The 13,925-nt window shown below is 46.2% G+C and overlaps 1 pseudogene; it reads left to right on the top strand.

Annotated features, from left to right (window-relative positions):
* The first annotated feature begins 1,624 nt into the window (after positions 1-1,624).
* Positions 1,625-6,932, top strand: LOC119347899 (annotated as a pseudogene).
* Positions 6,933-13,925: the final 6,993 nt, after the last annotated feature.

Here is a 13,925-nt window from a genome sequence, read left to right on the forward strand (position 1 = left end):
AGGGCCGGTCTGTAACCTCCTGTAAAAACAATCCGTACGTTTAGCATTTTTGTTCCCATACGCCTTCTGAACTCACTTTTTATTTATTTTCCCATTATTGTCCTTAAATACTGCACGACAAATGTAAAGTAAAAAACAATGGGCAAAGAAGGAAAGGGAACACAGGGAAGATACTGAATATGAAAGATATCGACACTCACAAACACATGACGCTGGATATTACAAAGATAGTGTGGCAAAACCATGGAGGAACAACGGCTACATTATTCTTTGCCGTTAGATTTAACCCTTGTTCATCCTTCAGGATGGACACGGTCCGGTTCGGTCCCTGACCGAGCCACCGTTTGGACCGGCCGGCGGCGGTCCGGACCAGACCGGAACGACCAGTCTTGCCGTCCTGTTTCTTGGGACCGAACCGGTAGAGGCAAAGCTCGGGCCAGCCCGAGCGGACCGGACAACCACCATCAGTAACGAGGTGCGTGGGAGCAGCGGCGAGGTAGGCGACGTGCAGGAGTGCTCTGGCGAGGTGGAAAACACCGCGGGCGCCGCTCGAGGTGGGCGACGTGCGCGGGCGGCGCGGCTGTTACTCATGAGCGTGGACTCATTACTAGTTTTTGTGTTGCATGCAAGTAATATAGCATGTGCATGAACCCACGATTTGCAGTCCGCCGGCCTTGCCGTGATTAGCGGCTCAAATCGGACGTGTAGATAATCGTCAGATGGTGCCGTAATTTTTGGAACCAACCTTGTTTCCCTCGTACTTGCTGTTTTCTGTTCGACTGAAAAAAAAAACTGCAAAAGAAACGGCACCGTGGATGGCGTGTGATTATAGGAAGCGCCCGGTATTAAATCTAGCTCCTTCCAAAAAAAGCACTTGCCTCATTTGTTGGATGAGAAAATTACGAAGGAGCATTTCTCTGTGTGCGTGCTGTGCTGAAATAGTATCACGGCCGGGCGTTTTTCCCACAGTCCAAAAAATAGTATTTGCCGTGCCATGGCACTGAAATCCGCAGCCATGGCATGAATTGGTCCGACGGTTGGGGTCGACGGCATGGTCTAGAACTCGCGAACGGCGGCGGTGCACGCACGATAGCAACGGCGAGCGACGGCAAGAGGCCACAGGGCACGGGGAGGAGAGGAAGGAAGGTGTGGGCAAGCTCAGGGACATGGTGGTTCAGCCCAGTTCAGCCGGTGCCCGCGACGACGAGGAAGGGCAACAACGATGATTATGTTTTCTCGGTCCGCTCGGTTGGACCGGTTAAAGACCGGACTGGACCGAGATTTTTTCGGGCCTGATATGGCAGACCGAACCGGCCATTTTATGTAGCGAGCCAGGACCGAACGGGCCACGAGCGGGCCGAAAAGCCCGCTTGGTACGTCCAGCCTGATTCATCCTATTCCATTACAACAAGTCTAGATTTGACATATATAAATTGTTTTGCCTGTCATAGACCTACAATCATCATGGAACATGATTCGCTGTAATATCAAGAGACTACTCAACTACATAATCTAAATATAAAAGTATAAGCAGAACAGAACCATATTAGAACGGGAGCACGCAGTCAAAGGAAAAAATGTGTGATTCACTTAAATGCTCTAGAAAGGTCTTTAAAAAATTACAATGAGGTCAGCACAATCATATTACAATGGGACTACACAATCATAGAAAACCCTTTTGTGCTTCACTTCAAAGCCCTAGAGGTCTACACAAATGTTAAGAAAACATTACAAGGATGTAAGACTTTGCACATAGGGCAAAATTAGCAGGACCGCTGTACATCGGTTTCTCTCCAAAACCGTACAAAAAAGCTTCAAGCAAGTAATGAAGTTTGAATCAAGAAAATGGACAACACAAAGCATGTGGTGATTTCAATACCGTGGAGCACTGAGCAGTACATTATTCAGTGATCCAAAATTGCAAAATACTAAAATGAAGGTGGTTCTTCATATTCCATTTTGCCCTAGAGTATGTGTAAGAATATACTATTACAGGCCGAATGTGTTTTTTCATAGAAAAGACCAATCAAAAATAAATAAAAACGTATTTTCTATTCAGCAAATGAAGAATTCACTTGTCCACATAGACAAATACAATTATATGTAGCAAGCATAAATGGACTGGACTTAGTTAAATAAACACTCTAAGTTGAATAGTAGTATAGAACAGTGGTCTTGCATCCAAGGTTGGAAAAAGCGGTAGGCGTAAGCGAGGCGGATGGCCTTCGCCTAGTGCCTAGGTGGTAATATAGTTTTCACTCGTAGTGTATTTGTGATTATTATATGAGTGTTGATATTAGTTTAGGACATATAAATAAGTTAATTACCGTCTACTGCCAATGAAATATAACCCGTTTGGCATATCAGTGCAGTATGTGGCATGATTTCTTGCTTGGGTAGGCAATTCTTTGCTTGCCCTACCTAGACCTTCATTTATGCCCTAGACGAGGCGGTTGGCTATTGCCTAGCGCCTAGGCGTGCCTAAGCGCTTCCTATGCACTGCCTTTTCCAACAGAGCTTGCATCTCAGATCTCCACAAAATGAGAATTATGCATTTTTGACTTTGAATTAGCAAAATGAAACTAGAAACTAGAGTTTGAAATATGAACGGCAAAAGAATTGTCAGATATAGGATCCATTATATAAAAAACCTGTTTTGCAGTATTAGAAAAATATGAATGGATAAAAACAATTAAATTAGATTAACTGGCAGGGACTCAAGACACAAAGTAGATAATGTGTTACTACTGAAGTTTTTTGTTTTGAGGGAGGTAGCAGGTAGGTGATGGGTGATGATGGGGCTAACCTTTTCTCTTAGCGGGTGACGAGGGGGCTAACTGAATGAAAAATTTGGCGTCACAGCCCGGAATGTCATGGGTCGGACCCATTAGACCTTGTACAATGGGAGGTACTTAGAGAGGTGTTTAGGAAAATAAACTGAGTTTTTCTGAAGCACCGGTGTCTATTTCTACAGAAGAGACGCTTAGTTAAGCGTCTATCCTGTATAAATAAGCACCGGTGCTTAAAAAAAGCTTGGTTTATTTCTCTAAGCACCTTCCCTAAGCATCTTCCATTGTACAAGACCTTACTAGGCCTCATTCCAGCGTTTCTCCCACTCAGGTGCGCCGCCGGTCCTCTTCCTCTCTCCCTCCTCTCTGTTGCGCCGCTGGCCCTCTCCCTTGCTCCACATCCTGCACTGCCGGACCTCTCCCTCGATCCATCTCCTGCGCTGCCGGTTTTCTTCCTTGCTCCTTCTCCTGCGCTCCACCAGCCCTCTCTTCCTTCGATCTGCGTGGGCGGCTGATTCATCTCATCCTCTCCCCATCTGCAGGATACACAAGTGGAAGAAGGCAGGGGTGTAGGTGCTACTCAGGCGCGGCGGCAGAGCGAAGCACACCCTCCTCTCCTAAGGTACGAACCTCTCTTCCTCTCCCCATGTATATGCTGCTGTCCAGTACATTTTTTGCCGCTGTCCAGTTACACATTTTTGTTAAAATTGCTGTTGTCCAGTACATCTTTGCAATATATGGTGATGTGTACTATTTTTGATAGCATGCATCAATTGTAGATGGTCAAGAAGACGTACAAAAGAAAAAAAATGATGGTTAGGGGAGCCGCTGTTTTCTTCGCACTTGCTGCAATGGTAGTCATTGTTCGTGCTACTCCCTCCGTTCCAAATTACTCGTCGTGGTTTAAACTAAAACCACGACAAGTAATTTGGAACGGAGGGAGTATAATAGAAGGAAGAGAAGACCACGTATTACATGTGGCCCAATGCATGAAAGAGATCGAATCAGATTGATTATCTAAATCAATTTTTTTGGCAAAAGCGATGTGTTGTGTAAAAACATGTTAAGGTTTGAAAGAGCTATGTTCTTATGCTTATGTGACATACCGAGGGATCGCAATTTGTTAGAAGACAGTCCACATCTTATCGTGGAGCAGCAATTAGCGATGTTTTTGGATACAGTTGGGCATAACCTTCGAAATAGGGTTATTTCAGCCATTTTTTGTAGATCATACGGCACAATCAACATCTTTTTTAGAAAGGCTCTTCATGCCATAGGCGACCTTTGTAATGATTATATAAGGCCACCATCATTGGAGACCCCCACCAAAATTGCAGGAAATCATCAAGCGAGCAAGGCCCACTTCTAACGCTCGCTGCATCCTCCCTGATTCCCACCCTGCTCTTCTTCATCGTGAGTGCCGGCGGCGGTGTAACGCCCCAGACACACCCACCAGTGGTCGTTACTCCTGGCGGGATCTAGACTGGCCCCACAGATCAATATTAGTCTTTTCTGCGCACTTTGTCCTCACTCGTGCGCACCCGGGAGCAACTTCCTGGTCGGTCATCCATCCTGACACTACTCCAACCTGAGCACACTTAACTGTGGAGTTCTGTCCGAATGGGCTCCCGGAAAAGAAGGAATTCCTTATTGATATGAGTAGTCTATCATCCCTATTAAGCCAGACTATCACATACACCCCCACTAAGAGGAACCGACGTCCTCGTCGGGCCACAGGAACGTTTCCTCTTGGCACATATGTCTGTGCATCCAGCCCGATACATGTGCCATGCCGGGTGCCACGACGGGTCACAAACGTCATGAACAATATGACCGCGCACCTGTCCGCAACCATCCGTGTAACCACGAGGGTCGGCTCTGATACCAACTTGTAACGCCCCGGACACACCCGCCGGTGGTCGTTACTCCTGACGGGATCTAGACTGGCCCCACAGATCAATACTAGTCTTTTCTGCGCACTTTGTCCTCACTCGTGCGCACCCGGAAGCAACTTCCCGGTCGGTCACTCATCCTGACACTACTCCAAGCTGAGCACGCTTAACTTTGGAGTTCTGTCCGAATGGGCTCCTGAAAAAGAAGGAATTCTTATTGATATGAGTAGTCTATCATCCCTATTAAGCCAGGCTATCACAGGCGGCTGGTAGAGACGCGAGCCGAGAGGTGCAGGAGGCTACAAGTGGAGAGACCGAGCGAGCGACGGGCCGGAGGATCCTCAACGATGCGTTGCGCATGATGGTGAACGCGGAGCGGCGGGGGAAGGCTACGGCGCAACTCTAGCACATCTCCGGCGTCATGATCTCGTTCCTCAACATCATGAAGCACAGAGGTACCAGCTACTATGTGCTCCCTCTCATCAGGCTGCTGCATGGTGCTACCTACTGATGTAATAATCTTGTATTTGAATCACTATGCATTATACACCTTCATTTCTCGAGAGCAAGTGAAAAAATAAGTTATTTGGGTTAGTGGCTGCCTTTTCTTTTCAGAGTTTATTTGGGTTAGTGGCTGCCTTTTCTTTTCAGAGTTCTCAGCTTGGTGCTACCTACTGATGTAATAATTTTGACTTCAGCATGTGAAAAGAAAGGATTTTTTTATAAACTTGTAATGTTGTTTGGTCTCTTATGTTTGCTCGGCTAATATCTGTGTTGTGCCCCTGCCTCCTGCCCCCGCAGTTGCAATTTAAGCTGTTCAGAGTTTATGAGAACATTTCTTTTACTTTGCTATTTTACCCTGAAATTTATTTTCCTGACTTTTTTCAGGTTACATAAAAAAATTCGAGGTATTTGATCCACATAAGGTTGGAAAAATCACCGTGGAACTTAAGGGAAGGATTAAAGATTGCAAAGCTCTCACTTACAGGCAGGATCTCAAGGCTATGGAAATAGAAAAAATACAGAACTAGGATGCTTCCAACACGGCAGGTATGTTGTCAACTCATATTTGATTTTTGTGAACATTCATATCTTCTGTTAGTTGAGGGATACAGTTATCTTGCTTGGTCTATTTTGATATTGTTATGGATACCGAATGGACCAGGAAGGTGAAGATATGGTGTGCCAGACCTTGCTAGTTTAAATGTACATTAGGGTTAGGAGCAACTAATATTTACTAGATCAGACAGTATTTTACTTTTACTAGTACGTAGGGGATGTTTGGTTTGTAGTCTAAGTGTGCCACCCCGAACCATTGTCATGCCACAACATCTTAGGCATGTGTTTTGTTCATTGCCACACTTTTCTAGATACACGGTCGACATGTCATAGGCTCAGTTTTTTTTGCCAAATCCTACCACACTTGTGGTGAACATTTTGTTCGCCACACTTTGCCCAAGGTTAGATGTGGCTAAGTTAGTCATGAACCAATTATGCCCGAAAAGTTTTGAAAACATTCTAATCAACATGCCATTGTGGGTTGTGGCAGATTTTTGAGTAATTGAGTAAATAAATTAAGCCATGGAAGAATGTAGCATAAATGTTCATCTTTCCCTGCTGCAAAAACCACTTTTGGAAAGCAAGGCAAGTGAAAAACTCTACAGGTTATCTCTTTTGTATGACAGACCATAGAAGGTTTGCTAACTTAGTTGAATTGTTTTGCCACAAATACGAGTCCTATATCTTTTCATTTAGAGATGACTGGCAAGTGAGTAGAAGCACATCTCAGGGAAATTATATAAAACAACTAACTGATACTGTTACGTAGTGTAAACTTTCTTGCCGTTACTCGTATTATTCGGATCTCCTTCGATCCCATCTCTGGTTCGGATGTCAAATTAAGCACTTGTAGCTAAACTTACTTCAGAATGCTTATTTGTCCTGCTTTATTATGTGCTATTCATTTATTTTGTAGAGTTAGTGTGTTATTTCTAACACATTTCCTTTTCGTGCTCTTATTTGCTTTGCAGTGGGGCTATGTTGTGGTGACCACCCCAAATGGCGTTTTAGATCACGAGGAAGCAATTAGGCAGAATGTGGGCGGCCAGGTCCTCGGTTACTTCCATTAAGAAGGAAACACAGTCATCCCATGCTGAATCAGCCCTGGGCTGCATTGTTTATCTTTCTGTTATGACTGAAGTCATTTTATTTGGACATTTAGAGCTTGCTGCTTTTGTTCATGGCCAACAGAAAATGGCGACACTGACATAAATATTGCAATCCTTCTTTGGGACAGATATTTCTGTAGGCGTAATACACCCATGTACTTTGAGATACACGAGTAACATTCTAGTTCGAGCATCTATGATCTTGCTGAGAACCTTGTCGCAGCCACTTTTCCATAATCGAGGATTTAAAGCACGGCTAATTTGGGCTATGTTTACGTTCTTGCTCGAGGCAGTGTTGATCATTATTGTTGCAAGATTATGCAAATTGATACACAGGTTGTCTATACATGTTCATGTTCATGCATGGAGCGTAGGTGGTGAGATATTAGCAACCCTGGCCTCACGATCTTGTTTCTGCTAGAACATGATGTGCTCGCTCTTTCTGCTGTCCGCCTCCCTGGATCTTTTCCTCATTAGCTGCCCAACGCGAGGATCTTGAGTCTCCTCGGCTGCTGCCCCGGCGGCGGCGGCAAAGAAATTGGGGCTGTTGATGGCCAGATAGCCATGGAAGACGAGCACGGAAGGGGCGTCGTGCTGCGGCTGATCTGGAAGGGCGCGCCATGGGCGGTGAGGGAGGAGAATTTTCTTGGGATGGTGCCGGCGGTTGGACCTTGGACGTGCTCTGGCTGTTGGTCGTGCGCGTGCTAGTGCTGCTCCTGCTCACAGAGAAGAAAGAGACAGGGGTGAGAGAGGGCAGAGGTGGAAGAAAGGAAGGTGTGCTTTGAGATTCGTTTTGCTAGGTGTCATCATCATCAGGAGAGGGTCGGGTCGCACGAAGCGGGATGTACGACCCGGGGGAAGTATAAGAATTTTTTTCATTGCCCTAGCCATTCACTTCACCCGTGCCGCACGCACGCATGCAGCCGCCAACGCGCCCATGCCCAGTCCTCCCCGACGAGATCATCCAGGATGAGATCTTGGCGCGGCTCCCGGCCAAGTCGGCGCTCCGGTGCCGCTGCCTCTCCCGCGCCTGGGCCGCTGCGCTCTCCTCGGACGACTTCGCCGACAGCCACCACTCCATCCATGGCGGGCGCCCCAAGATCCTGCGCCTGCAGGATTACCCCTACGACCACGACCAAGAGGCGAAGCTGCACGGCGTGGGCCGCGACGGCCGCGCGCCGACGACCATCGGCATCCCCATCGCCATCACGACCGGCTGCTTCCCGCGCTTCATCACGGCGTCCTGGGATCCTCCCCCGCCCGCGGAATCATGCCCCACGCACCCCTGCCTCGTCACGGTGCAGTGCCGCGGCCTCGTCCTCCTCGAGCTGATCCCCACGGGGATCCACGTCCTGTGCAACCCGTCCACTGGCCAGAAGAGGGCCCTCCCGGAGGGCCGGACCACGGGCCGCCGGCGCCCCGGAGATGCGGCTCACAGGTACGCCAGCCTAGGGCTCGGCTACGACGAGCACGTCAGGAGGCACAAGGTCGTGCGCGTCTACTACCACGGCGAACTCGACGGCGGGGGCCGCCCCATGTCCGTCGGGTGCGAGGTCTACGTCGTAAACGGCGCCGCCGAGTCGTGGCGTACGGTTCGTTCCAGGCCTGTGGATTGTTGGTTGGAACCCTACACACCAAGCGCCTTCGCGCAAGGGCACGTGTACTGGTTAGCCCACCGCAAACACGAGTCACCCCGCACGCTTGAAGAGATGATCATCGTTTCATTCTCCGTCTCTGACGAGACCTTTGCGACTGTGCCGGCACCACCGTCAGGCATGGACAGTGAGGCTCTGAATAAGCGGTTTTGTCTGGCGGAGCTCGCCGGGAATCTATGTTTTTTTCCCGGGGAACGATATCACGGCCATTATCATCGGTACGATGTTTGGATACTACGTGGATGTGGGTCAAGCGCCGTGTGGGATCTATACTGTCGAATCGACGAATGCACTGCGTCACCAGAGGTCAATTGTTTCATGAGAGGTCGATACGACAATTACAACCGCGTCAAGGTCATCCCACTAGCCATTATCGGCAATGGTCGCCACATCCTCCTGACACAAGACGACTGCCCAGAAGATATATGGGTATATGTCCCATCCACCGGGGACATTGAGATGCTACTCGACTTGAAGAGCGGGGACACCGACAATTGGAAGAATATATTCTTGCAGATTGCAGTGTACGAGGAAAGCGTCGCCTGTCTCGGAAGACAGCCTTGCAGGGACATCATCTTGACCTCCTCACCATCTACGCAGGCCTTGTCACTGGTGCTACGGTTGTTGCCGAAGTGCACGCTTGGAATGCTTATGTGTGTTTGCCGAAGCTGGCGCACCTTGGTCGCTGCGGACATCTACCATGCTAGACCGGCCCTCGAACTTAGTGGGGTTTAGAAGGATGCATCTTGTAGAAGGGTATTTATTTCAAATGACTGCAGATTGCCCATCAAATATTTTTGGGTTTATTAAATCTCAGTCGAATAATAAGTGAGTACAATCGATCTCATGTTGAGATCCTATGCAGAGTTTTTTTTAAGCTTCGAAAACAATATTGTGAGTTTTACATTAGATGATTCCTTATAGCACGATGTTTTTTTTATATGTGTATGAACAAATTTGTAGAATTTTTTTGACAGTCAACTAAGCGCTAGCCTTTCCTTTTTTCTTTGACACGTGATTCACATGGTTAAAAAGGTTACAAGTTTAACAATGAAAATGCAGAAAGGGAATCTTCTTCAAATATCTGTGGGTCTAAAATAAAGAGCGCTGAGGCCATCTCCCCATCACCTGTGGCTGCCATGTGGGCCAAGCGCCCCTGATCATTAACTAGTACTTCCTTCATAAACTAATATAAAAGCGTTTAGAACACTACTCCCTTCGTTTTATAATGTAAGACATTTTTTTAACAATAAACGTCTACATTATGGGACAGAGGAAGTACTTTAGTGATCTAAATGTTTTTATATTAGTTTATTACAAAGGAAGTATTTCTTTTGTTGTTGTGTAGATTCCAGTCGCTGGCTGTTGCACTATGAATTGCCACGGCTGCTGTGTGTCAGGGGTTCAGGTGAGCTCCATGTACGTTTTGACCGCTCCAACCTTCCCAGCCCAGTGTGGGTCCCACCGTACTTGAAGAACCAAAATAAAAATTAACAAATCTGAACCCTCGCGAAGCTCAATAAATTACAGGAAGAAAAGAATAACCCCATGGCGGCTATTCTGCACCCGGTTGTAGATGCTCCAGCATATGAACAGTAAAATCCTTTAAAATAGCAAAAATATCAAAAAACAATTATGGTGCAAGATGGTTGAATGTGTGATGTAGATGTCAAATTTGGTGGAGTTTGGGCACTAGAGGAGCTTGTGCCAAAAAAGACAAACTTTAGGCCTGTGAGAAAGTTACTCGTTTGTCTTTTTTCCACGAGCTTCTCGAATGTCATTTACCCACGAATTTTTGCTCGCCTTTGGTACACTCAAGCATCTTGCAACCAAAAAAAGTTTCAATTTTTTTTGAAAATTTCTGCTACTTTTTTATTTTACTGTTTGCCGGGTGCAAATGAGCCCGGTCCATTTCCAATTATCGAACTCATAAATACTTCAATAGGTAACGCAACACTACAACAAACTTACAAACTCTACACTACTAGAGTCTACTCAAAATTGATTCTGTTGGAATCGTACTCAGAAGCACTTCCTTTTTGTGTTGTATATCATTATGATGTGCTTTCTTTCATGCCTTCTTTAGTTATTTCATGTTTTTTGAACTCTGTATGGAAGAGAGAAATAAAAAACTTTTGATACGGTGTATCAGAAAACGTCTTATATTTTAATAGAGGGAGTGATATTTTTGTTTTTTTGTGGCAGCATGTTTTTTAGTTTCATTTTGTTCTCATTTCTTTATTTTTTTTGGAAAAACTTCATCATCAATCATGGCAGTACAACGAACACCTGAAATAAAAATTTCATCCAGATCCGTAGACCACCTAGCGATGACTACAAGCACCGAAGCGAGCCGAAGGCGCGCCGCCGTCATCGCCCCTCCATCACCGGAGCCGGGCACAACTTGTTGTAGTAGACAGTCGGGAAGTCGTCGTGCTAAGGCCCCATAGGACCAGCACCCCAGAACAGCAACCACCGCCGATGAAAAATAACGTAGATCGGAAGGATCTAAACCGAAGACACACGCATGTAGACGAACAACGACGAGATCCGAGCAAATCCACCAAAGATAGATCTGCCGGAGACACACCTCCACACGCCCACCAATGATGCTAGACGCACCGCCGGAATGGGGGCTAGGTAGAGAGACCTTTATTCCATTTTCAGGGAGCCGCCACCGTCTCGCCTTCCCGAGTAGGACACAAACCCTAAGAAAATTGAAAAAAAAACCCGACTAAAAATGGAGCCCCCCCGCCGGTCCTTGTCAGGATCCACCGCGCCTCCATGGCGCTAGGGCCACCGGAGACGAGGCGGACCTGCGCCGGCGCCGGCGAGAGGCACGAACCCTAACTTCCTTTCTTGGAGGAGGAGGCGGAGCCCGCGTCCCAGCAGTACTGATGGTGTTCTCATTTCTTGATGATGTATAGCTTATTTGGCTCACTTTCTTTAGTTTATTTTGTTTGTACATTTTCATGCAACGTGTGATCCATCTAATGTTCGGACTTCCCTTGTGCACGTGGAACATGTTCCACGTAGTATTTTGCGGTAGGAAACTGCAATTAGTGAACATGGTTATTCTTCAAGAAATCGATGTTTTTTTTTCCTTTTTAGCATCTTTTTTCATCATCAACTATATGTGTTGCCTAGGTGCACCTAAAATTAGACACGAAGAACGCGACGATAGCCTGGCACGGCAGAGCGCGCCGTTCCATGTAGTGCAATTTGCTCTTGAAAGCTATAGTTTTGCATAACTATACGGGACACAGAAAAAATTGTAGCAAGACGGAAATTTTCCTCAAGAAATAATTAGATTATAATCCTACTAATTGACCGGTTTATAAAAGAAATTTTATTACGAAGTTCATTTGAATCGAAGAAGCTCCAAGATACTACGGATGAGGGTTTGTGGCTCTCAGGTGCCACACACCCCTATATAAATCTATACCTAATAATAAAGGGAGGATTTTTTATTGGTTCTTCTTCTCTCACCCTTTTATATCCGTTAATTTTGTGTTAATCATAAAGATTGACGGCTGACCACCTGCTATGGAGTGTCGACGTGTTTATTGCCAGGTCGACTGAGGGTTTTGATGGTGAAGGAGACGCGTCAATTGTGGTCGGTTGGCCGGTTCCCATGGCTCTTCTGGTGACCCTACTCCCTACCTGCCCAGTTGGTATTCGATTGGATGGGTAACAATCGTTTTTGGCTGCATGGGACCCTTGCCTGTCATTCCAAACGTCAAAGGCCACTACACTAAGACACACAACCCTACGTGACTTCACTAGTCGCATGTGACCAAATGTTAACAGGCCTCATGTCACCTCTAGGTGTACGAAGCGCACAAACCAAATGCAACCACAAAGCTAGCATAACTAATTTAGTTTTTTTTACTATTTTTCATATCTTCAAAAGTACTTATATATGAATCCATCAACCAATTCTTTCTGCTCCATGTTGTGTTTCACACGCTTACTTATCTAAAAGGCTACATAGACCACCTAGAGTAAAACGCTGCCATGGCAGCGGATTCTACAATCACAGCTTAAGATTCGTCCATGGCAGCAAAATCTCATGTCTTGGCATTGCATGTTGAAACCGCCGCCACGACAGGCAAAATACTGCTATGTAGGGCCGTGTAAATCCCTAGATTAGATGCTCGAGTCCTCTTGAGTATTTTCTTGGGGGTGCCTTGGGCATCCTAAGATTGCGTTCTTTTCTCTCATGGTTCCTCTCATATCGATGTCTTCCAATCTTAAAAACATCATCCACACAAAACTTCACAAAACTTACTAGAGGGGTTAGTAGACATAAAAAATAAATCACCTTCATGTACTGCCAAGACAAGATGCATACCAACATATAATACATAAACCAAGTACACTCTTAAAAGCATATACACCACATAAATTAAACAGAAGCTCTATGATAGAGGAATAGTAGTTTGGAAGAAAAATCTGAGCTGGTGCTTGAGAAACAACGATATGAAAGAAAAAACCTAGAGGGAAGGGAATGCACACCTGGGCGCTGACGTTTCTCCATCCTAGCACTGTTTAGAGGAACTGCAAGCTACCACGGAGGGTACTTAGTGAGAGAAAGAAGGCACAAATGGAAATATGAGAGATGGGAAGAGGGATCTCCTCGCTTTTCCCTCAAGCTCGCCCGTAGGCCATCGTCTGCTGCCTACACATCATCGCCACCAAATCCACCACGCCATCCTTCTTCCTCTCGGACATCAAGCTCCCCATATCCTTTTGTACCTCCCGTGCTGACACTGTGCTGGTTGCCGAGTGCAAAGAGGAGAGTGCAACGGGATGTGAGGAGGGATTGGATGAGGTGAAATGAAATTAGTGTTGTCGGGCATCGAGAGGGCGTCCTTTTACGCAGCCACCAAATGCAACCGACTTATGGGAAATACATAAAATCCCAGAGATGCATCCGTGTGTGGGGCATGTCCGGCTTGTTGGGAAACATGGTAGAAGACAAAAAAAACCCTCCTATGCTCGAACCAGGAACACTATGAAGATGCATAAAGGGTTTAGATTGAATCATTACCAACTACGAGTTGCAGCGGAAGAAGAGTTTGTGTAGATCATTGGTGAAGTCCCTCGAACCATTCATAAAAGATCCCTCGAATCGAAGACCGAAAGCACGATTTATCTACGGATTGCACGCGTACGAGCTTCAGGATCTGGCAGTACTTCACCTTCCAGAGCTAATCGTCATCGGATAATTAGAGGTAGAGGAAGATAACCGTGCATTGCTTATATATTATGAGGATTAGAGAGATCAAATAGATCTAATTTGAACATCTAGAACTAGAGAACTAGAGAGGGATCCAGAACTTGTATGTCTAAAAATTCCCAAAACCTCTAGTATATATAGGTTGGAGGGAGGGGAGGGGTGCCACAAGGGGGGGGGGG

This window comes from Triticum dicoccoides, unplaced genomic scaffold (assembly GCF_002162155.2).
Source record: "Triticum dicoccoides isolate Atlit2015 ecotype Zavitan unplaced genomic scaffold, WEW_v2.0 scaffold79288, whole genome shotgun sequence".
In the NCBI taxonomy this organism is placed as follows: Eukaryota; Viridiplantae; Streptophyta; class Magnoliopsida; order Poales; family Poaceae; genus Triticum; species Triticum dicoccoides.